At 41.5% G+C, this 14,221-nt stretch overlaps 1 long non-coding RNA gene across 3 annotated transcripts in view; it reads right to left on the reverse strand.

Annotated features, from left to right (window-relative positions):
• LOC309844474 overlaps positions 1-13,406 on the reverse strand; it is an 83,975-nt gene extending 70,569 nt beyond the window's left edge. For 2 of the 3 annotated variants that reach the window (XR_014300725.1, XR_014300726.1), the window contains exons 1-3: positions 13,327-13,406; positions 12,947-13,009; positions 1,623-1,705 (exon numbers count right to left, since the gene is read on the reverse strand). This is a non-coding gene — a long non-coding RNA (uncharacterized lncRNA). The remainder of the gene's footprint in view (positions 1-1,622; positions 1,706-12,946; positions 13,010-13,326) is intronic. The other variant, XR_014300724.1, reaches the window with a different exon arrangement.
• Positions 13,407-14,221: the final 815 nt, after the last annotated feature.

Raw genomic sequence — 14,221 nt, forward strand, 5'->3', positions numbered from 1 at the left:
AGGGAGCCCGATGTGGGCCGGGAAGGACTCCAGGATCTTGACCTGAGCTGAAGGCAGATGCTGAATGACTGAGCCACCCAGACGCCCACACAGCCATGTTCTTAACCTTCACTGCTCACCTTTATTACGAACTGTTTTTGTTTGTTGTCTCCAAAACAAGTACTTTCTGGGAGTCCCGTTCCCTATCTAATCCACCCCTTGACTTACTTGAACTCTGCTTCCATTCCAGACACTTCATGACTTCCTTGAAATCCCCTTTACTGCCTACACTGGCACCCATCCACCTGACTTCCAGCTACCAGAAAAAGTTGCAAAGGCACAGTTGAGGTGGGGTGACACTCAAGACTGTCACAGCGGAAGGTTCGCCACTGAGACACGATCTTGGCAAAGAATGACAGAGGAGATTGATATTTGCTCAAGCTGAGAAAGGAACACTTTCCGTTTCAAAGAGAGAGCCAGAGAGAAGAGCAGCCAAATTGTTTTTTAGTATCGTTTGACTTCCTTATGGAGACTTGAAGATTTCCTGGAGTTTTATTACCAACAGAAAATACCTGAGAGGCCAACTAATTCCAAAGATTCAGCTCTTCTTCGTTGTTTAATAAAAACCATAAAATCCAGCTGGCTAGGAAATTTAAAGATAAAGAAACAACTAATTAAACTTAATTGGGTCAGTCTGGGCAGGCTGATTACCCTGCTTGGCCTCAGGAGAATCTGATCTTGGATTCACTGAGCACAACTTGGCAAAGGAAAGCCCGAAGTCAAGACAGGTGCTATATTTTTGTCTGACTGGAGATGTAATTTTTAGTGAGGAACACGAAAAAGAGGTTAAAAAAAAGAAACAAGATACTGGGGTATGGCACAATCAACCGCAGACAAGTCATTCCAGACCCATTCTATTTTCTCAGAGTGGAGCAGAGGGAATTATTATAATAATAAGACAACAGGCTTATTTTATAGAAGGCCCTGGATTTCCTTCACCTGAATTAACCAAATGTATTTTATCAGGTTTTCTTAGCAAGTTCTTTCTTGCTTGCAACCCAGAAGAGAAATCTGAAAGAGCTACGTGCAATGAATTGAGTACATGGACGAAGGCCCAGTTTGAGGAGCCCACATCGCCGTGCGTCATGGACAAGGGTGTTGGTTCTTAGAACCTGAGGACAATCTTATGCCTCCAGCCTACATGCAATGAGCATTTAATATGAAACCCTTTGTTATGTTTTTTTAAAGATTTTATTTATTTATTTGACAGACAGAGATCACAAGTAGGCAGAGAGGCAGGCAGAGAGAGAGGGAAGAAGGCTCCCCACTGAGCAGGGAGCCCCATGCGGGGCTTGATCTCAGGACTCTGGGATCATGACCTGAGCTGAAGGCAGAAGCTTTAACCCACTGAGCCACCCAGGTGCCCCATTCCACCCTGAAAGCGCCCAATCTCTTCTGATCTCAGAAGCTAAGCAGAGTCAAGCCTGGTTAGTACTTGGATGGGAAACCCTTTGTTTTGAATGCAGTAATAGTTAATCTGGCTAGTATTGGTTTGGATTATACCAAGATAGAAATGGTTTTGCACACAGAAATTATTTTCTCTCCTAGGAAATGACTTTAGAATTTCAGTCCTGCATTTTTACTTTATAAGAGAACTCAAAGAATTAATTGAATTTTCTTCAAAGATGTATAGATCCCACGCTTCTCAAAGTAATCTGTGGAACACCTGCATTGAATCCATTAGAATCACGGGTTAAAAATGCAGTTTTTTAAGCCCCAACCCTGGCTCCTAAATCAGAATCATCTATAGTAGTAGGTCTAGGGAAAATGTATGCTTAAAAAAAAAAAAAAAAAAAATGCTTCCCGGGTGGCTCTTAATAACCCTAAAATGAGAGAAATGTACTTCCAGTGTCTTATTGAATGGCAAAGTAGTTAAGAGTTTGAATGCCACCTCCATCAAGCCAAATAATGGTGTGCCTTACCTTAAGTAAGTCATGTTACCTTTTTTCTCGTGCGTTGGTAACTAAAATGAGAATAATAAGAGTACCTGTTCTCAAATGTTGTTGCAAAGATTAATACACAGAAAGTGTTTAGTATAGTTCCTGGCTCAATAAATCTTGGCTCCAACTATTATTAACAGTCACACTATAGAGATAAAAATAGTAAGACATTAAAAAAAAAAAAAAAAGTGGAGTCTCAATGAAATCCATGTGGTGACCCTATTGTACTATTGCATTTTCGCCGTTTTTGCAACATGCTAACTATTCTTCATTAAAAGCTAATTTTTAAAGTTTTTGAAACTTCTGGGGTGCCTGGCTGGCTCAGTTGGTAGATCATATGACTCTTAATCTCAGGATTATGAATTCAAGCCCTTGGGGGTGCCTACTCAAAATTTAAAAAAAAAAAAAAAGATGAAAGGTTTTGAAACATCTTTTTTGTCTTTTACCATCTTCCTAATACTGTTAATCTCTTGAAAGAAAGAGAATACGCAGACAAGGGTATTTTCTATCGCACAAGGATGAAACAAGAGACCTAGCCTTTATGAAGTGTCAACCACGTGGCAACAATGTCCACACATGACCGTAGGAGGAATTAGGTGTAAACTTATGACCCTTAATGACCCAACAGAATGGCTGATGACCGAGAGGGGGAGAAAAAATCTGAGACATTAAGCACAACTGTCAAAAAAGGATTGAATTAGTTACGTATATTATGAAATATGTTTCTCATTACTCTGGAATATGTCGAGTACATTTTTCATTAAGAAAAGAAGTAAAGGAGCTCTTGGGTGCTGCAGTCGTTTAAGCAACCGACTCTTGGTTTTAGCTCCCGTCCTGATCTCAGGGTCATGAAATCGAGCTCCATGCTCAACCCAGAATCTGCTTGAGATTTTCTCTCCCTCCGTGCCTCCCTCCCTTGGTCTCTCTCTCTCCCTCTTTCAAATAAATAATAAGTCTAAAAAAAAAAAAAAAAAAAGAAAAGAAAAAGAAAGAAAAGTAAAAACATAGGAAGATAAAGAGTTCATATCATGCAAAAGCCACATCTAAATTATCTGTGCTTCATTAACCATACTTTTTATGCTATTCCTACAGATTGATATGCATGATCTCATTGAATTCTCAGGAAACTGTGCCAGGAAGATATCATTTCTTTTCACATGGAAAGGAAATAAGGTTAGCAAGATGAAGCACCTTGCTCACGGTGACACTGCACATTCAACAGGTAGCCAGCTGCTTCTGCCTCCAGACTCCTGCCCTTCATCCCTCTACCTGAGTGGCAGATACAAAGGGGTCTGTTGAGTGCCCAGTACTGAACCAGCAGCCAAGGACACATGCCCTCATGAAGCTTTCAGTCTAGTAGAAGAGCTAGAAAATAAATACATCCTGATCGGCATTATGGGTTCTGCCCATAAGTGGTTTAAGAAGTTCTAAGAGCATGTCATGGGGAAACCCTTAACTTATTCTGTGGACAAGGAAAGGACTCCTCAATGAGGACTTATTCTGTGGGCAAGAAAAGGACTCCTCATGAACAATGAGCAGGGTCAGTGAGGGAAAGGGACAGTGCGTGTAGTGAAGGGGGCAGCAGGCATGAAAAATCTGAAGCAAGAAAGAATCAGATACTTTGAAGAAAAATGATCTTCAGGAAGGCTGGAGCACCCGAAAGGAGGGCTGGAGCCAAGGAAGAAATCATATAGGTTATGTAAGGTTTGGAGAATTCACCCAAAAGGATAAAAACAGACATAAATTAAGCAGATGAAAGCCATGAGCAGATTTTCCGACTGGAGAGGCTCTCCACATGAATGACTGGCACAGACATATGAGAAGACTCGCTAGAGTTAGCAGTTTTCAGCCTCTACTCAACATGCTTTTGACCAGTAGATCCATAGCTCTCTTCAAGCTATACTCCTGCCAATTCAACTAATGCACCACAAATACAATAAGTACTATAAATACTCTGCAATTTCTACTGAACTATAGCTCCAAGCACCACCTCTTATCTTGATCTCGAGATGTACATCAGCTGTTCCTCTTGGCTTATTGTCTGAAGCTGTGTAATAACAACACCCCAAGCACCCATTAGAGTCAATTTTATTGGTAACTTCTGCTTACTTACGACGACCATCATTAATCAGCTTCTGGAAATCAAAGCCAACCGAAGCCTCTGTGCTGACATAGACTTGCAGTCCAGTGAGTACTAGATCCACAAGGACAGAGAGAGAAATAGCCTTTTTCTGTCTTGTTGATAAGTCACTGGCTGCCTTAATAGATTTTAGTTGGAGTCACCGCAGACTACAGAATGAAACTCATCAGGTTAATCTTGAGTAATGTCGTAGCCTTGAATGTTCCTCACACCTCCTAAACTTCCTTTTTTAACATTTCATTAGCTGATTCACTGGCAATTAAAAATAGGCATGAGAGTGAACAACTGAGCTGATTTTACTCCTCTTTGGATTGGCTACCCAACTATGAACAAGATTACAAAGTCTGCCCTTTTGTTCCCCGGTGATCCCTGTTCTTCTTTATCTTACGTATGCATCTGTCTCCTAAAATCTTTCCCAGGGCTAACCCAGTCCTGCTTTTGCACAACTTCCCTAGTCAGAGTTCCTCCTGTACTGTTTGAAGATTTAGTTTAGAACTCAAAAGTTTCCAAGGATGTACCCTACTCCTTGGAGGCTGAAGCCACAGAATATAAAGTGGAAATGGAAAATAAATAATGTATGTTGTAATTTGATGTTGTGATTCCCATCAGAGTCTACAGAGCAAATACATAAAGGTCAGGGCACTGCCCTGAGAGAAGGGTTTCCGCATCAGGGAGGTTTGGAAGGAAGATGTTCAGCAGGCTTTTCTCCACAAACTGATTGTTCAACGAGTAACCTACCACGGACTATTCTAAAATTAAGTAAAAACCGTGTGCCTGGAATTCCTTTAAAATATTCCTAGTATAGAAAGATTTGGTGCACACTCTAAAGTGACCCTGGTGAGTCACGCCCTCGTGTAACTGCCTGCTTTTGAAGGAGGGTGGAAATTGCTCGTGCTTCTAAATGATAGATTGTAACAAAAGAGATAGGATGTAATGCCTTTGATTAAGTTACTTTATATAGCAAAGGTGATGCAATGTCACTCCCATGAATTTGTTATATTATATAAGCCTCTGACTTAGAAGGCTGGAGAGAGAAATTCTCCCCGTGGTGGTGAAGTAAGCAGCCATGTTGTGAGGAACTGATGGGGAAGCTCCCGTAGCAAGGAACCATGGGAGGTGTGTAGACCCCAGCCAAGAGTGAGCAAGGAAATGGTGCCCTCACTGAGTAAGGGACAGGCAGGGCCAGGTACGGAGAGATAGTTAGGGGGCTACGTGATTAGCAAATGTGGAGGGTTAAGGAAATCAGAGATAAGGGAGCACACCAGATCACCCTGTCCTAGGCAAGCTGTCCTGTGACAGTCTCCTGTGGTCAACCGAAAACAGCCAGACCCTAAAAAGAAGTAAGTGCTTGAAGATGTTATCAGTAGTCCTTAATCAATGGTGCTGCCAATAGAGAAGTTAAAAAGATTTAAGTTCCTTGCTTAGCTTTCAATAAAAGACCAGCCTAAAAGCCATCAATGGCAACCCTGTCGCGACCCCTCTCACTCCTGAGAGCTTTTTTCTGTATCCTTGGTTAATAAAACTTGATGGCTTTACTCACTCTCCTTTGTCTGTGAGATTAATTCTTCAACTCCGAGAGACCAGTACCCCCCTCTCGCACTTCATTTGTTCCATAGCTACAAGGAGATGAACTCTGTGGACAACTGGAAGGAGCTTAGAAGCAGAGCTTTCCTTAGTCAAGGCTCTGATGAAAATCTAGTACGGCTAATACCTTGATTGCAGATTGTTTGAGACCCTGAGCAGAAACCCCAGCTCATCTGTGTCTATACTCCTGTCCCCCAGAAGCTGTGAGAAAATAGTGGATTTATTTATTTTTTCTTTTCCTTCAATATGTTTTAGAAACTTTCCATTATCTTCTGCAATTGGGTTTCTGTTGCAGAAGTATAACATACAACTAATTGACTTGGGGTCCTTTGTAGGTGATTAGGTGATTTGCTCTTGTTCTTTTAGTGTTTGTTAGAATTTTCTTTTCGACTTAGCTGAATTGACATATGTACAAGTTACGCATTCTTCTCCGGAGACTACGAATAGGGATACATCTGAAAGAGCAACACGTGGAGCTCCCTTGACCCTAATGATGTGGGAAATGTTGGATTTCAGCACTGATGACCAAGAAAGAATCCTTGTGACATCTTCGGTGCAAAAAGGTGGTTTTATTAAAGCACAGAGATGGGCCTGTGGACAAAAAGAGCTGCACTGGGCTTCTGAGGAATGGCTGATTATAAACTCTGGAGCTGGGGGGAGTAAAGACAAAGGAATATTTCCAAAAGGACTTTCATATGCTAAACTATACTCAGATAATCCTGGAGCTCTAGCTATTATCAAGCTAAGGTTGTTTTTCCCTCTGGCAAGGCATTAACATTAAGACAACTGAGAGTTTCCTGTAGGAAGGTTATACTCTGCCTTCCTCAAGGATTTGTCAATGGGCTGCAGGTTATAAGGAAATTTAGTTTTATCTCCATTTCCTTCTGCCTTTGTTTCCCACATCACTATCACCAGGGAAACAATCACAACTGGTGAAAATTATTGAAAAAATAAATGAAGTCTCTGGATATTGTCCTATGGGCATATAGAAAACGGAGAAACATTTATTTAAGAAAAATCTATGCAATCTTCATAAATTAGGAACAGTGAGTCTGGATTTTGAGCTTTTATCACCTTTCCCCCGGTGCACTGGGATCCTAAGCCTACTCCAAGCAGGTGCAGCCAAGAACACAGGGATTCCTTCCGCAGCAACCTGTCAAGGATTGCACTAGCTGTCTTGGCAGGGCACACCACTAGCACTCATCCCACAGCTCTGTGAGGCAGAAGCTCTATTCCAGGCAAGAGTGGCTGAGCAATCTGGAGCTCCCTTTCTCCACCCAGCCCTCACTCCATTGGTGGAGGCCCCACACCAGGTGCATCAGACCAAAAATACTGATTCCTGATTGCCTGTCTCTGCTCACCTACAGGTGGGATAGAATTTCTATGTCTGAAGAGGCAAGCCAAGGTCAGAAGTTAATGCCCCACTCGTAAAGGGATGTCACTTCTAGATTAAGTGAGTCACTTTCCTTACCCCAAGGTCTAGAGCAATGATACAGAGGTTTGGTCGCAAGCAATTAAAATAAGGCTGTAACTCCAACAAGCTAAACTGCAGACCAGGCAGACATAACAGAAAGGACCAGGGAAAGAGCTAAGAAGATTCCATTTGGGGTCAGAGCAAACCTCAAAGGCCAGCTTCAAAGACAACCCCTGCTGAGACCAAAATTTAATTGGATTAGACTGGAGTTGATATAAACCCCAGGACATTGCTGAAAACAATAGAACAATCAGTCAGCAATTAGAGGAAACCAGCAGCTGGATTTGATACCATTGGAGGCAACCAGGTTTTTGGTTTGGTTTTTTTTTTTTAAGACTTTATTTATTTATTTGACAGAGAGATCACAAGTAGGCAGAGCAGCAGGCAGAGAGAGAGGGGGAAGCAGGAAAGCAGGATCCCCACTGAGCAGAGAGCCCCATGATGCAGGGCTCCATCGATCCCAGGACCCTGAGATCATGACCGGAGCCGAAGGCAGAAGCTTAACCCACTGAGCCACCCAGGCGCCCCTAGGCAAACAGTTTTAACAACAGAGATCAGAGAAAAAGACAAAAGAGAGCCCTGCTAAAGCCACTGTCTTCCCAGGGTGACTATGTGCGGTGCCAAAGGTGGTATCCACTGAGGCGGGACACTGTGGGGGACACAGATTTCACAGAACTAATCCAGCCAAGAAACTAAAAATATAAACAAACATCAACAGCCACAGCAAGCCCTGGAGGGGGTGCACCAGTATCCAGAGTTGGAACCCACAGAAAAAAATGGTGGAAATACCAAGGGGTGTAGCCACTTTGGAAAAGAGGTGATCCCTCAAAAGTTGAAAAATACAGCTCCATATGACCCAACAACTCCACTGCTAAGCATTGACTCCCCCCCACAAAAGAAAACATATGTCCACACAAAAAATGTATGAACAAATGTTCATAGTGATGAGAGAGGAGAAGGCTAGCTAAGATCAAAGCACAAGCTGATACCCTGCAACTCTCCCCTCCCCCACTCCTGAGTGGGGCAGGTGCAACATTGTTCCAGGAAGCTCCCAACTATCTTACAGTTAATGCCTTGCCAGAAGGGAAAACAACCATAATTTGGCAATGACAAGGTCTCCGGTATCCTGTGAGGTTTTTTTTTTAACAAATAAAAATCCTTCTGGGGCGCCTGGGTGGCTCAGTGGGTTAATCCTCTGCCTTCGGCTCAGGTCATGATCTCAGGGTCCTCGGATCGAGCCTTGCATCGGGCTCTCTGCTTGGCAGTGGGCCTGCTTCCTCCTCTCTGCCTCCTGCCTGTGTCTCTGCCTACTTCTGATCTCTGTCTGTCAAATAAGTAAATAAAATCCTTAAAAAAAAAAAAAAAAAATCCTTCTGAGACCTCCCTTTTCCTTACCTCCCCCAGCTCCCGAGTATATAATCAGCCACGCCCTTCACAACCCGGGTGTAGCAGCTCTTTCTGCCCACGGGTCCAGTCTCTGGGCTTTAATAAAACCACCAGTCTGCACCAAACATATCTCAAGAATTCTTTCTTGGTCATCGGCTCCAGATTTCGCCCCACCAAACCGCACCTATATTCAAAAATTACATCAATAGCATTCATAATGAATAAAAAAGTGAAAATGACCCAAATTGTTAGACTAGGCACCTGTCCAGGCAGCACTCCATAGGAAGTGGGATCGGACCAGGTAGGCCCAAGATGGTGGATGCCATGACACGAAACCCCTGACCAAATAAGAAAGGAAAAGGCAGAAACTCTGCCTCCTCGCCTCAAGTAATGAATATCTCATACCCTGTTGTTAACAACTGCCAATAAAAGGATAAAAACCTGGACCCCAGGGACTCAGCTTTCTCTCACTAGAGCTCTCCCACTCACATCTCCCGAGTGTACTTTGGCTTTAATAAGCCTTTCTGCTTTGCTTTGATGAAGTTTCCTCAGCCTAATTCCTCAGCCCAATTTTATGGAGGGGAGGGTGATGTTAAGGCTTCAGGAAACGGAGTTATGGGTCTCTTGAAGATAGACTGTTGGTAAGAAAGGGTCTTTCTTGTAAATCACTAGGACATTTGTAAATTGAGGGAGACTCCTGTCCTGCAGAACTGTGATCTCTATCCATTAACCATTTGTTTTTCCTTTAGGACAGCCAGGAGCCCTTGAGGAAATGTCACACATAATCACATGGGGAATGGGGGGTACAAGGTGCCAGCTTCTGCTTTGTTCTCAGCTAGCCTTCTGCTCCCTCATCAGCTTCTGTCACTCCTCTGCTGTGTTGTGTGTCTGCCCTTGAATTCCTTCTAGAGAGGAGATTAAGAATCTTCAGCTAGTCCTTTGGGACGGTCTGGGTTAAAATCTCCCCAGTTCCCCTGGCAACAAAATGCCCATCAACTGGTAAATGGATAAATAAAATGTGGTATACTCATATGATAGAAATATTACGTGTCAACAGGAAAAGAATGAAAAACTGATACCTGCTATAAACACGAATGAACCTTGAAAACGCTAGTGACATGAGCTAGCCACAAAAGACCACCTTTTGTTCCAAGATATAGAAAGGAGTGGTTGCCAGAAGTTGGAGACATTGGGAAGAAACGGTAAGTGAAAACTAATAGTTGCAGGGTTTCATTTTGAGGTCATCAAGGTGTTCTAAAATTGTGGTGATAGTTGCTCTACTGTTGAACACGCTAGACAATTGAGTTGTACATTTAAAAGTGAATTGTGTGGTGGGTAAATTATATCTCAATAGAATTTTTTTTTTTTTAACTGACAGTGTTGGGGTGCCTGGGTGGCTTAGGCCGTCAAGTATCTGCCCTTGACTCAGGTCATGATCCTGAAATGGAGTCCTGCATCGGGCTCCTCACTCGTCAGGGATCCTGCTTCTCCCCCTGCCTCTACCTGCCACTCCCCCTGCTTGTGCCTGTTCTCTCTCTCTCTCTCACAAATAAATAAAATCTTTAAACAACAACAACAACAAAAACCGACAATGTCAACCATTTACCTTCCTCACTGGACTAATAGTATATTTACCGATTTTATCCAAAGTTTTGTGTTTGCCTGAGAATTTTTCGAACATTCCTCTAGTTGTGTGGTGGAGAGAAAGGAGAATTTTTAATTAGCTGGCCTCTGCAGATTTTTCTTTTCAATAATAAAGTATATGTTGCTATAAATGAACACAGAGCCAGGAATTGAGAGGTTTAATATTGCTTAGGAATATGGGGTTTGCCTCCAAAGATTCTGAGCCCTAGCAAATGGAATCCATATTGTCCCTTCTGTTCCCAAATCAATGGTTTAGTTCATTATTATTAGTGATTCTATTCGGGCACACAACGTACTTCTAGGCTGTGTTTTTTAGTTTAGGAGATCCAGCCTTTAAAATTAAGCTTATTCACCACTCGAAAAACACCATGCCTGCAATTTTAGATCACCACACCGCATCTGTGCCTTTAAAGAAGAGAGTATAGTCACTTATATTTAAGAGATTAGAATATATATTTGGGTACTGAAACATAACTCTTTACTAAAGCAAGTAAATATAAATACAATCTTTTAGAGAAAGATTTCTTTCAGAAGTAAAGACCTAGGATATATTTCTTAGTGACTACTTTGAAGGAAAAACAAAAAAACCTCCGTCATTTCCCTTTTAACACACATACACACCTCAGAGTGGGGTTAAAAATCTCTCCAGAAGTTTATTCTCAACCATCCTCAGCATTTGAGTGTCCCAAGATTCTGTTAACTTCTCTGTCACAGCCAGACTATAATCAGAGTGTCCACATTAACTAGGAAAATAATTTGGTTTACCTCTGTAGCCTACTGGTTTTTAGAACTTCTTTTGTTTTGTTTTGTTTTGTTTTAAGATTTTATTTATTTATTTGACAGGCAGAGATCCCAAGTAGGCAGAGAGGCAGGCAGAGAGAGAGAGAGGAGGAAGCAGGCTCCCCGCTGAACAGAGAGCCCAATGTGGGGCTCGATCCCAGGACCCTGGGATCATGACCTGAGCTGAAGGCAGAGGCTTTAACCCACTGAGCCACGCAGGCGCCCCTTCTTAGAACTTCTACACCCTTCTGTACCCGTAGCAAAAGAGACTTCTAGTTCTCTACCTTACGTCTGCCACATGGTCATGATCATCCTGAAAGCCTGCTGTCACGGGAGCAGGGTTGCCCTTTCTTTTTAACTCCCTCCCAGCAATTATTTGATGCCTAAACTGCGGCCAGATATAGCTTAATGGACGTCTATCTGTTTACATTTTGAAAAATAACTTAAGATAGCCCCCATCCAGAAAAAAAAAAAATTGTAGAAACTATTCTAAAGCACTGATATTCTCTAAATATCATAATATTGTGAGAACAACTTAAATATGACTTTTAAATAGAAATAGTTGTCAAGTTTGGCAAAATGCTGGACCTTCTTGGGCATGAGTAAGAAGGCTGCATTGAGCCAACCACATCCAAATCAGGAATCAGGCCCTCGCCTAGCTCCTGGCAGCAGCAGTAAATTGATGGCAAGAATGGATCATTAAATTCTGGTAATTAGTGGGATATTATTCCGTCTATCAAATTTGAAGCATAATTGATTAATCCCTTAACTTTGAGATATGTCGCATCAATTTATTTTGCTTGTCTCAATAGCAATCTTGCCATGTTCTCAACACAGTTATTCCAAAATTATAGATCAAGGAATCAATATGTATTTACAAGTGCCATAAAGGTGTGAGTGCTCGTGGTAGGCTTTATGGGGGCTACAAGGAAAGATAAAATCTCTTTTGTCACCAAGGTACTTAAATATTAGATAACTGGGAACTAAAAACGTAAAAGATATTTTGTAAGTGAAAGAGAGGGAGAGAGAGAATAAGATGTAGTAAGTATGCCAAATGAGTAGTTTGAATCTCTTTAAAACAATGACCGCCATGACACCAGTTTTCGGATTGTCATACACTGGATTTCTGCCTCATCATGCTTCATTAGCTGCCCAAAGCCTTCATTATACTTGGTAGATATGAGATACTTGGTAGATATATTTGGTAGAAATAAGAATATCCTTATTTTCCTCAAAGATGAAAACTACAAAACAGCCTAATTACTTTTTTAAAGATAGAATAATCAATCGATTGATTGATTGATTTACTTGAGAGAGAGAAAGCACATGTGCATGCATGATGTGGGGGAAGGACAAAGAAGTTGGGGGAAAAGTAGCAGACTCCCCATTGAGTGCCTGAGCTGGAAACCAGACAGAGGGTAGGGTCTTCAAGACAGGGCTCCATGTGCGGTTCAATCCCAAGACCCCGAGAGCATGACCTAAGCCAAGTCAAACAACCACCTGACTGAGCCACCTAGGCACCCCAAAACCAGTCTAATTTCTAATGACAAAGGTAGTTTTGTTTTGACTTGCCAAATTATTAGTTTCTACATTAGGCTGTCATTTTTATTAGTGAAGATTCTAAGGACTGTGGTCTAGATACCAGTTCTAAAAGTTTAATCTGCTAAGCCCACTAATACACAAATTATAGATTTGCCAATAGGTCACGTATCTGGGAGCCAAAACAGTGACAATCTGAAAGTTTAAAAATAAATATTAGGCAAAGCATTTACTCTATTTTCATGGCTCAGTTATTTCCATTTTCATTGCTCTTTCAGAAACAGGAAACGTTTCATACCACATTATATAATTAATGATGGATGTGTGACCCTGTGTACATTTTAGTCCACTGTGATCTCTGGCTACATAAATAATTTATATCAAGGAAACTTCTCATATACAGGAAAAGAAAGCACTGACCTGGAGCTCCTTTATCGGTTTCATCTCTAGTAGGTGTCATATCATAATTCCTTCTTCCATCTCCTTTTAAATTTGATTAAACAAAGAGCAAATATGTTACTGCTGTGCAAGGGTGACACACTCATTAATCATAACATAATTTACAATTATGAGCTACACTTGTTTATTATACTAAAATAATAGATGCCATATGAATAACTAATCTGATAATAATATTCTATTAAAAGTATTCAGTGTTACATTATAAATCCACACTACAAAGAGAATTCAAAGGGATTAGAGACTAATTTTGTTCCAAACTAGAAGATGTCATGTGCCAGCTCTAGTCATAAGATGGTCCATACGACATACATAAGGCATCTATTCCACTGTGAACATACCTGTAGGTAAACACAGAAAAGAAACCTATCCTTTAATCTTGTAGTATTTTAGTTTTAGTTACAAAAGCTGTTGTGTAAAGAGTACATGAAGGCTTAGGGTTATTAAAGCAATATGTTTTATCATATGTGCACGAAGATAAAAGTAACTACCAATGTCTGACTTGTAACTCATGCTGATAGTGAGGAATTTGCTCTTTCTCGTGAATTCATGTTTTTTGTAGATAACAAGCTGCCCTGGGGAAAAGGGCCCTGGGGAGAAAAGGGTGGTAACCATCACTGCCTGTGCGCAGAGTGTTGCACTCTGTTAACACTCCTCCTTCCCCAGGAGCCTGCCTCTGACAGCTCCTAAAGCTCAGCACGAACACAAAAACTGAAGCAGGTGGATGATGGGAGGTGTGATACCGACATGGTTGCATTCCAGAAATAACTCAAGTCTGAAATCAGACAGACCTGGGTTTGAATCCTGACTCTGTCACTTACTTACTAAGTTACTGCAGCCCTGGGTAGATGACAACCTCTTGAGTTTCAAGTTCCTCATATGTAAAATAAGTAGAGTAGTATCTACCATCAAGATAATCATAAATGTCTGATTAATTAAGCTAGTATTTATTTGAAACAGGTCTACTATGACAGGCACTATGTTGGGAAGAAAAACAACTTAGGGTGACCAGCTGTCCTGGTCTACCCAGGACTTTCCCAGTTTTCGCAAAGAAAATCCTGCATCCCAGAAACTCCTCAGCCACAGGTAAACCAGGACAGTGAGTCTTCCTACCAGAACATTCCATCTAACAGACTATATCTAGATGCCAGCAAGAATATGACCACAGTGTGAAACTGTAGTTTCAGAGAGGAGTCAAAAGGGAAAGTGGAAGTATTAGCCTTCATCCCGAACTGA

This window comes from Mustela nivalis (assembly GCF_964662115.1).
Source record: "Mustela nivalis genome assembly, chromosome: 11".
In the NCBI taxonomy this organism is placed as follows: Eukaryota; Metazoa; Chordata; class Mammalia; order Carnivora; family Mustelidae; genus Mustela; species Mustela nivalis.